The sequence below is a fragment of the Diachasma alloeum genome, unplaced genomic scaffold (genome assembly GCF_001412515.2).
Source record: "Diachasma alloeum isolate Michigan unplaced genomic scaffold, Dall2.0 Dall_scaffold_78908, whole genome shotgun sequence".
In the NCBI taxonomy this organism is placed as follows: domain Eukaryota; kingdom Metazoa; phylum Arthropoda; class Insecta; order Hymenoptera; family Braconidae; genus Diachasma; species Diachasma alloeum.
The window spans coordinates 3255044-3266309 of record NW_021683643.1 but is presented as its reverse complement, the minus strand read 5'-3'; positions in this window follow the sequence as shown (position 1 = coordinate 3266309).

The window sequence follows — 11266 nt, the reverse complement described above, 5'->3', positions numbered from 1 at the left end:
AGAGAGAGAGAGAGAGAGAGAGAGAGAGAGAGAGAGAGAGAGAGAGAAATATCGTTCGTCACTAGATCGAAATACCCTATTTTTCTACATTTCCGAAGCTGTTTTTCTTTTGGTGAGAAAAACCCGTCGTCAAAAGTGACAAAAAATAACTCCCCCATTACCTGCCCTCCTCATTACCTCTTTTAATTAAACCGTTGCAACACTAACCAAAGATAAAGGAAGTGCCGGCAAGGATGCCACACCCTTTAAGCTCAAACGAAGTGAAAAAAAAGTAGGAAATAAAACTCTACGAATAGAGAGAAACGACAAATAAAATTTAAAAAACGAGCGATGAAAAAGAAAATACGACTCGCGGACTAATCGCAGCCGGAGGCCAGTGAGCCAATTAAGACTGGCAGGAGCACGAGGGGGACAGAGATAGAGAGAGAGAGGAAAAATACAGAGGAGAGTGGCTAGGGAAAAACCGGGAAAGAAACCGAGAAAAGAGGGAATTGAAGAAGATGAGTATGAAAGTGACGGTGGAGTGGGAGTAAGAGAGAAGGGAAAGACGATAGGAAAACGAGTGCCAGTGGATTCACCACGGAATGGGGCAGCCAGAGAGTCGAGTTCTCCGGTACACGGTATATAGCCTGGGGTCGCCTAGGCAACCCTCCACCTCGGCCTGGAAGCTCGCAGGATTGCCGGAGATCCTCTCTCTCTCTCTCTCACTTTCTCTCCTCTCTCTCTTCTTCTGGCTCACCGGGTACGTACAAACATGCAACTCCTAATTTTTACCAATTTCATACTGACTCTTTAACCCAAAGATCCGTATCTCATTATTCTGGATTTTTTTTGACGGGGGTTCGCGGGGGGTCGAGGGTTATTAGGGGGCTTTACCATTCGTTTTTGAAGAGGATTAATTGGAGGTGAAGCGACGGGGTAAAAGACGGGAGGAAAACATCCGGCGACGCGCTGTCTGCCAATGCGCAAGGGCATCAGACACGCTGGAGTTCATCCTATTTCTGGATGAGGGAAATTGTTGAGTTTTTGAATTTCACTATTTTTTTTGTGGTCAGTTTTTTTGGTGACACGGAGTTGGAGGTACTAATGATCGTTTTTAGGTACAAAAAATTGTTGGACAGGAAGGATCGATGAATAGTCAGCGCATTGAAATTTTGTTGACTGGTTAGTTTTCTCATTGTGGTGAGAATTAAGGGGAATGAACATTTTCCATGTTATGGTAGAGAGCACTTTTGAGGCTGTTTTCAGGGTAAATATTACGTCACGAACAAATACTCTATAATTTACAATTAATGAGATATGGTTTATGATACTTGTAATTGAGCAAATCCACACCAAATCAGCAGGCCAAACAGTCGATGCTGGGGATTTTTGTCTCAATTTTTTTCTGAAAAGATGGCAATTGGACAAAAATTTTGAAAAAAGAAAAATTGAAAAATATTCACAAATGAGGGGGTTATGATTTTGAGAAGAGAACAAATCGTAAAGACTCGAAAGGGTATACGAGAAGAAAAAGAAAATAAGAGAAAAAGTGCGAGAGTAATAGTAATAGTGAATTTTATCCCGTTGGCCCGTGAAAATTTACTAAACGCGAAACTGTCAAATTTACCCTCTATAAAAAATTATTCCAGCGAACGTGAATAATTGCTTCAATTTTTCTTATAATTTTTTTGCAACGAAGAATGGTTTTTATCGAAGCCGTTTGGTAAAAATTCACGTCCGTCCGTCCCCATGACCTTCAGACGAGTATAAAACAAACAATCCCCTGTCGCTGTGGGAAATTTTACTAAACAGGAGAATCATTTTTACATCCATAGATGTATTTTCTTATGTAGAAAATCGTAAGATATCCACTAAAAACCAGTATTTTTTCACTGAATTACATTTCGCTCCACAATTACGTATATTTCATTCGTATAGTAAAATTTGTCACGATTTTCGAGGCAATTTTTACCCAAATTTTTCCTCCGTGTACGTACTGTGTGTACACACGTACGAACGAGGTCTGGAAATTGCATTTTCGAAATTCACTGTTAGAAAAAAAATGAAATTTCATGGATAGTTGACTACTAATTTTCAGGACAGCGACACTGAATGCGATTCAGGAGGAAAAAATCATGAAATTTCAGGTTTCACTGAAAATTCAGTAAAATTACAGAATTTTAAGCAACAAAAAAGACGAGAATTCCTCAATTTATTTAAATTTCCAATCTAGTATGAATATTCAGCCCCAAATTACACTGAGAGAAAAATCTAAAGTTCGATTTACAATAAGAAAATAGTTGAGACAGTTTTGGTGAACGATACGGTATTTTTTTGTATGCGGAACATAACATTATAGTAACTTCACAAGCGTAATTTTTGCAAATCAAAATGCAGTTAAACTAACCAAAGTTCAAAAGTAACCATGACAAATCTATCGTGAGTAGCACTACAAAATAGTTGCAATGACTACATTCCATTGTAGTAATTAATCCTCCGGCCATAGTTACCGTAACCCATGAGAAATTGTTGAGGACTTTTTGACTATAATTCGATGGCGATGGAATGTAGTCAAAAGAATTATATTTTTCTCTAGTGTACATTGAATTTTCAGTGAAATCTGAAATTTCATGATTTTTTCCCAAATGATTTTTTTCTAAATCGCATTTAGTATCACTGTTCTGAAAATTCAGGAATATATTTACCAGAATTTTCTGGTTTTCTATTCATTTTCAGGAAAAAATGAAACTGAAATTTACAGTTCTCGTTGATTTTTCCACAAAATTCTGAATTTTCCATGACGAAACTCCTTGAAATTTCAGTGGCAATTAAATTCGATAATCATTTCCGAAAAGTGTACCGGAAATTTCAGACATAAATTTTTACCAGCGTTTTTGGATCATCCTGCGTCGATATAACAAAAAATCCAAAACTTAAATTTGAACGATTACAAAGCTCCCATTCGGGAGCAAAAATCCTTTCCCCTCTGAAAAAGTGCAACAATTACTTCCCCAATCCTCCAGTCTCCTCAAACAACAAACTCCCCAAAAAAGCCAAGAAATTTATGAAAGAAAGTGGTTGTTTCATCGTGCGAAAAAGGATGGCAGAGAGCGATTCCACTTCGGCAAGGTTACTCACTTTCCCCCGTTTTCGGTGGGTAGTACAGATGAGTACGCGAGTGAGAGAGAAACAAACAGAGGGACAGAACAGTGAACGGGTAAACGGGTTTGGCACGGGCGCGAAAACGAGAACGAGGGTACAACGAAAACGAGCCGGGAGGGATGAAGCAGAGGGTGATGTACAGAGGGAGAAATTCTCTATCACGATGAGGGGGAGGAGGAGGGGGAGGGGGTAGAAAGAGGGAGAAGGTGGTTGGTATGTGCGGGGGTGTTGGTTGAATCTCTCACGAGAGAAAAGCCGCCGGTTGGTTTCATACTCACGATATAACCCGAGAGTGAGAGAGACAAATGGATGGTTTTCCCCCTCTCTCTTCAATACGACAGATCGATGGAGCAGTGACGTCACAGGGCACGGGATGCTGCGTCGCCATGGTGACCGCCAACGGACCCGGCCGCGCACTAGTTCTAGGCCGCCTCAGGGCCTGGATCAAATTTTATTTAATTTACCACCCTTTTTCCCTTTTATCTCCAGCCCTTTCATCCTTTTGATAAAATAAAGAGTTGTGATATTTTTTTTTTTAGAATGGTATTATTTTTTTTTTTGTTGACTGTGTTATTTTAATGTATGCGTGTTCTTTTTTTGGGGAGGGGGATTTGATAATTAATATTATAGTGAAAATAATATTCTCTTTTTTATAAAGAGAAAAATTGTTTTTTTTTTTTTTCATTTCAATTTTTATGAAAGATTATGAGAATTGAGGGAGTTGTCAGAGAGATGATGATTTGATGAGATAATTTCATTTACTTTCGAAGAAGATGAAAATCGAAAAATTCAATCTCATCAACGTCAATCATCACCTCAAATTCACCAGTTTCCGAATAATTTACACTTTTTATTCGCAAATAGACATCGGCAGAATCGTAAGAACCCAGCGGACAAAAAACATCAATAACCATCCCCCTGCCGCGAGTGCTCTCGGGGAGTTCAGCTAAAATTGCCAAATAAATGAAATATGAATTCTGGGACACATCAGCCATGCGACGATGAATTTTTCTATTTCTTCATTACAAATGGAGGTGAAATATCCAGCGGCATTTCTCCACATGAGAATTCCCACTGGGTGAGTGTCTAAGTGCCAGCAATTAGTTCGCATTTACCCCAATCAATTTCCCATCCTCTTCGCAGAGTGCAGAGCGACAAAAGAAACGCGAAGAGAAAAGGAGGAGCAATCACAGAAATTTCAAAAAATTCTCATCCCCTCCCTCACCCTATAGAGCATTCATATTTTTATTATCTTTAAAAATAAAGGAGAATTATTTGTCATAAAGAAATTATTCCCGTGAAAATAAACCATTCTAAGGGCATCATTTCATCCCTTCGCTCGTACCAGCAATAAATCTTCTTTATTTCCTCCCCCCCCCTCTTTTCTCTCTCTAATAATTTTTGTTCATCTCTTTTTTGCGAGGCACCATCTTTCCCTCTTTTCCGACCTCACCCGGAAAAATCCAACGGTCGGTTTGGGATCGATGCTTCGAGGCAGCCGCTCTGGTGAATGCCCACGAGTGACGGCTTTCCATTACAATTTTTCGTAAAACAAGGGCGAGGGGTGAAAGAAAGAGAAAATAAGGGGGAGAGAGAAAATTATCAAGTGGGATGGGAATAGTGGATGTACTGTGGCCACCCCAATGTTTCCACCCCCTCCCTCTCATCTTTTGAAATTTCAGTGCGTCCAGGGGCCGAATAATTTTTGCGCCCTGTACAACTCTCTCGGATAAAAGGGGAGAGGTGGAGGGATACGATGGAGTGAGAAGTGCTGGGGAGGGGCGGAGGGGTGGGGAGGGGAGGGGGTGCGTGTTTGGTCCGGGAAAGCAGAACTCGCGGATGCTGTATTGATCCAGTTGGAGTGAGACAGACACGAGTAAGCCTCCCCCGTGGTTGCCTAGCAACGCCAACCGTATATACAATACGCATACAGATATATGGACCATTCCCAGCGACCCTCCCCCACCTCGACCGAAAACCATCCCCACCGTAGTGCACCACGTTTCTCTCATCTGACGATTTTTTTTTTTTTGATTATGTTTCGGGGGTGGTGGAGGGAGAGAGGAGATGGGGGAGGAGGGGTGGGTGTGTGTGTTTGTGTAAGCAGATTTTTAGGGGATATTTTTCGGGGGAGATGGATTGCTGCCATCATTTATTAGTAATGTTGTAATTATTTTTGTTAAATTCGGCATTTTGTTTTTTGAAGGGGGGGGGCTGGTCGGGGGAGGGGGTGGGGGAATGACGGCGGTGGTGGAGGTGTAGTTCAGGGGTTTGAACTTTATCTCCATTTATTTTATTGTCACGATTAGGTTATTTATTTAATTTATCGAAGCGGGTGGTGCAGAATTGTGTTCAATAGATTTGTGAAGAGAGTTGTGAAATGTTGGTGAACGGTTGAAAATTGGAGAATGTTGGACTTTTGGTTTTGGGGGCGGAGGAGTTGATCACTATCCTTGTTAATGAGGAATTAGTCTTGTGATTGTTGATCGTAGGTAATTACGGTTTTTTGTTCAATGCACGATTTAATTTCCTGGGTAGAGAGAGACAGATAATGTAGGAAATGACTTGAGATTAGCTTTGTGAGTGTTGGATGAGTTCAAACTTTATATTTTATTTTTCGTCTGAAGGTATTTGATTAAGGGGAGATTACTATGAATTTTAAAAGTCGCGGGCTATTGGAGGGAGATTTTTCAGACATCGAAGATAGATTATATATGTCTAAAAGCGAATAATGAATTAACAAAAATCAATTATTTATTTTTTCTTTGCCCCATAGACGCTTAAAATGTTTAAAATAATCCAGGGCCTCCAATTTTTGAGCTAGGTTTTTTTTCAAAATTTCTGAAAAAATGTGTACAATACACGTATGAAAAAATCCTATAGGATTTTCTATAGGATTTCCTATAGAATTTACTATAGGGTTTTCTATAGAAAGTAACACACAAAATTGAGACTCGAAACCAATCGGTCACAAGGGTCAGGATTAGGGTTATAAATCTGATAGGAAATTCTATAGGGACTCCTATAGGAAATCCTGTGGGAGATCCGATAGGAAATTCTATCAGAAAAATCCTATAGGAAATGTTCGAATGCTCCATAGGATTTACTGTAGGAAATCCTGTAGGATATCCTGTAGGAAATCCTATAGCATTTTTTTATACGTAATAACAAGTACACTGAGAGAAAAATATGATTCTTCAGACTATATTCCATCACCATCGAACTATAGTTGAAAAGTCCTCAACAATTTCTCACGGGTTACGGTAACTATGGCCGGAGAAGTGATTATTATAATGGAATGTAGTCATTGCTACTATTTTATAGTTCTACTCACGATAGATTTGTCGTGGTTACTTTTGAACTTTGGCTAGTTTAACTGCATTTTGATTTGCAAAAATTACGCTTGTGAAGTTACTATAATGTTATGTGCCGCATACAAAAAAAATCGTATCGTTCACCAAAACTGCCTCAACTATTTTCTTATTGTAAATCGAACTGCAGATTTTTCTCTCAGTGTAACGTACTATACTATACTTATTCTTTGAGGGTGGAAAAATCATTCGAGAGGGGATAGTCTTGCAATTCCCTTCGCCTTTTTTTCACCTTAATTGCGATTTGAATCCCCCACTTTAATGTTTCGGACATCGGATGAATTGTTGCTATCATTTATTCCTAATGTTCCAATCATTCTCGTTGATGTCTCCATTCAATTTCTCTCCAACAGCAAAAAGTATGAACAATTGGACAGATTGATGTGTATGGAATTCCAAACACGTTCAACTTCGTTGTTAGCCATTTCAATTTACGTTAATGATGCACAAAACAAAATTTGAGGAACAACAGAATAATTTATTTTCTTCTTCATTTGTTCAGTTCATGAATCTGGCTGCAGTTGGCCTATTTTGTTACGGAATCGTGAAAATTCCTCATCTTCACGAGGAATTAAATGCAATTCTTCGTCAATTTTTTCAAGGAGATTAAAGAAATCATTTTATTTTCCTCCATTCATCATTTTTCATTGATTATTGTAAAAATATTTTGTTATGCAGTTGAGATGACGTATCTGAAACGTTTTAAATTTCAGTTCCATTCAACTTTCTCTCTTATTTATGAATTTTGTTTGTAGAGGAAAGACCTTTTTTCTCCCCATTTTTCATTCAATTTTTGTTCCTACACAGTTGAAAGATTTTGGTATATGTGTATGTAACAGCGAATTCTGCGCCTCCAGATTCGGAAGATCCCGTGTGCACCTCCTTCTTATCCTAGAATTTTTAAATTTCGTTTTCTCATTTTATATTCTTATGTAGAAGTGTCTTTTCATGTTCGTAAGCGTCAACCACCTATTTCTATAAGCCTCTGCGATAAAAAGGGTTGGAAAAGCAAGCGAGGGTTGGGGGTAGGAACTAGAAAGAACTCTGATTACATTTTTTATTCAATTTTTTTCCTTCACTCCTCACGTTTTCCTTGGGATCCTTCGTGAACTATTTTTTTTTGTCTCTGCGCCTGGGGATTATTACGAAGTGAGGGTGGCCAGTGGAACGAGGGGTTTATTCTCATGGTGAAATATATTTCGTAATGACACAATGGGGAAATGTAGATCGATCGGATTTCTCTCATGTTAACTTTTACATTTATTTATCGTTTTCGGGATTTTCTCTTCACTCGAGGATTGTCGGGGGATTTTCGGAGGGTGTACAGACATTATGCCAGTCTGCGTACAGTCAACATTCCCCTCGTTATCTACACAATAGATCCCCACGACCTGATAATTAATAAACAATTTTTATATGAAAGCAACGTAAAATCAACTTTTAAATTGTGCAATCAATTTTTCATCCATAACGTTAAAAGAAAATTTCATCAATATTTTTTTTTGTTCCACTGGATTCAATCACTATTCAATGAATAAAAAATCATTTCCGATACATCAAAACGTTCAATAGTCTCCCACAACCCCTCCGTAATTTGCGTGACATATGGGACTGAACAATGAAACCAACGAATTTCGAATTTTCGATTCTCAGTGAATTGTTATTATCCCGGTGCATATTTGGGTACAGTTGCACGCAGGAATGCGTCAGCTGTCGATTCAAAAATTCGGTACATCGACCCGCCCAACCCTCATCTCCCCACCCTTTCAAAGAATATTCCAACAATTTTTTTTCTCTCACTTTTAATATTTTCCCATTCTTTTAAATGAAGAGGAGAGAATTCATTTATTCAACTAATTAAAACGATTTTAATTGGACTCTCAAATTGTTCGGTGAGTTTCAAGGGTAGTGGAGGGGGTAAGGAAGTTTAAATCCCAGGAGAAGGGATTTAAAATTGATATTTCAGGGGATAGAAATGCAGTTGCGTACTATATCGAGATGAAACAAGTCTGTTGTTGAGTGATGGAAGTATCATAAGTCAGAATAACGCGGAAACAAGTGGGTTTTCTGAAAATTTTTAGAGAACCCTTTTTGTAGGGCAGACAATTTTTTTCACAAAAAATATTCCCTAATGTTTTCTTGTAGCGGCATTTACTAGCCAGATTGATGTGAATTCAGTAGCGAAGCGGTTAATCGGTTTAAGTCAATTTAATCTTTAGTTGAGTTTTCCAGAAATATTTCCGAATTGGAGGGAGATAGCAAAATTTTTATAATAACCTTTTTTGGAGAGCGAATTGGGTGCTACTAAAAAGGGTATGAGAAAAATTTTCCTATCTCCCTTAGATTTCGAGATATTCATTGAAAACTGGGCAATAGCCAAAATCGACTTGAACCGTTTGACCACTCCGCTACTGAATTGTTTTGTAAATGGCTCGGACATTAATGAGTTTAGGTGAAAATGTCAAGATCCTTCTTTGTGGAGGAGTTATTTCCCCATAAAAAGGTCATTTAATGTTTTCGCCCAGCGGTACTCGTTACCAGAATAATTCAATAATTAAGTTCAGATTTCAACATTTTTATTCAGATTATTTGGCTAATATGTAAAAAATCCCCGCGGACACGGAGTTCACAAAGACATTCTTCATTGGTAGCGCATAAGATGTATAAAAAAATATTCGAGGGTTTCAGGTTCTTCGCCATTTATTAGCGAGATGTTTTGTCAATTGAAATGTGAGATTTAAAGGATGAAAATTGACACGGAGAGAAATATTCAATAAAAATTACGTCTCTTTTCCGTAATTCCGGAGCGAAATGTGGTTGTAGGAAATTTTACGGAACTGTCACGGAATTTTTCCGGAGCGTTCCGTAATTTTTATCTGAATCTCTTGTGAAAAATTACGATATCGTCACTTAAATTTTCTGAGTCGATTCCGTAATCGGTGAGTGAAGTGAGGGTCCCGTAATTTTTACTGAACATTTCTCTCCGTGAATGATTGAAGAAATTTAATGTCCAACTATTTTGTGAATATTCCGCAAACTAAAGGGTTTAGAGGGGAATATCAAATGACCCGGTTTCGAACGGTTAATTTTCGACAAAAAAGTTCTTTGATGTTTTTTCTTCACGACGCTCCCTATTGAGATGCTTCGGAATTAGTATAATACTCAACAAAGTTCTTTGGTATTTCCTTCTACCGCCTCTTTTTACCGGAATAATGGAATAATTCAATCCCAAAGTGGATTGGCAGATTTAAATAATTTAAATAATCATTTCTTTACTTTAATCAATTTATCGGAGAAAGTCCGGCGATTTTTCTCAGAGCGGATGTTCTGGTTCATCCCCATTGTTGTTAATTATCCAAAAATATGAAGGGATGGTGAAGAAAAATGAAAACAATATTTAATTTTTATCTAATTATTATTTTGAAAAAATGACAATTAAGTAAATGTTGTTTTCATCTTTCTTGCAGTTTATAAAATTCTCATGGGGTGATTTTATTGAAATTTTTGGGATTGATAGTAAGAGTGAATAATTATATAAACTGCAGGAAGTTTTATTTCCGATTCTATTGCAAATATCTCAGGGAGTAATCGATTCATGAAAAAATGCCCCAATTTTTTTTGTAGCCAACATAATTCTCTATAAAAAAGGTTTACTGATGTCTTTCTCCAGAAAAAGTCATTATCATACTATTTCGAAGATTGAATTTTAGAGCACATTAAAAGAAATTGATTCCAATAGTTTTTGGCCGATTATTCTACGAATAACTCAGAAAATAGTGGACTTATCGAGAAACGTTGAAAGATTTTTCTCGTAGATCATAAAATTGTGTTCGCCAAAAAAATCATCGGAGGATACCACACTGATAGAAAAAATTATTTTTATTGAGACGCTTCTTGCTCGGAACAAGTATTATATACTTGAACCAATTTCAAACAAATAAGATCTTCCGGTGAATATCAATTATTTCTTCTTGAGATACATTTCCTTGAACCAAATAAAACAATCTTTGGCGTCAAGTCACATGTATTCACCACAAAAAATGGAAAAGTTCAATTTTTTTAAACCTAATATAATCTCCAGTGGAGAAATTTTCTACTTTCATGAATTGATCAAAAATTCGTACCTAGGAGATGATTAAATTGAGGAATTAATTGCCCCAACAAAAATTTCCCGGAAAAAATTTCCGCTAACAAAAATTTCCCCGAATAAAATTCCCCCACAAAATACCTCAAATACTAATCAATCAAAGATATATTTTTCAATTCATGATCAGCTGTCAATTTACAACAACACAAAATTAGCTACATCCTTCAAGAATTTATCACATTCATCAGCATCATAATTGTCAACAATTCTTCTCAAACGCTCATCATAGTCGCAAATCGAATTATAATTGACAACCCCCACAAAATGGGAAAAAATGTCAAGGAAAAAATTATAAAAAGAAATTTAAAAATTTTTGTTCGGGGAAATCTTTGTGGGGGGAAACATTTTTCGGGGAAATTTTTGTTGGGGGAAACATTTTCCGGGGAAATTTTTGTTCGGGAAAATTTTTTCCGAGGAAATTTTTGCCGAGGAATTTTTTTCAGGGAAAAAAACTCCGGTCACCGTTTAAATTGAGCTTTCCGTACATCACATTGAATGAAATTTGTGATATCCAAGTTTATGTAGAATTGCCGTTATCGGTGATTCTGCTTTTGTAAAACTAATTTTTTTAGTCAAGAAATATAAATTTCTTTCAACTCAACGA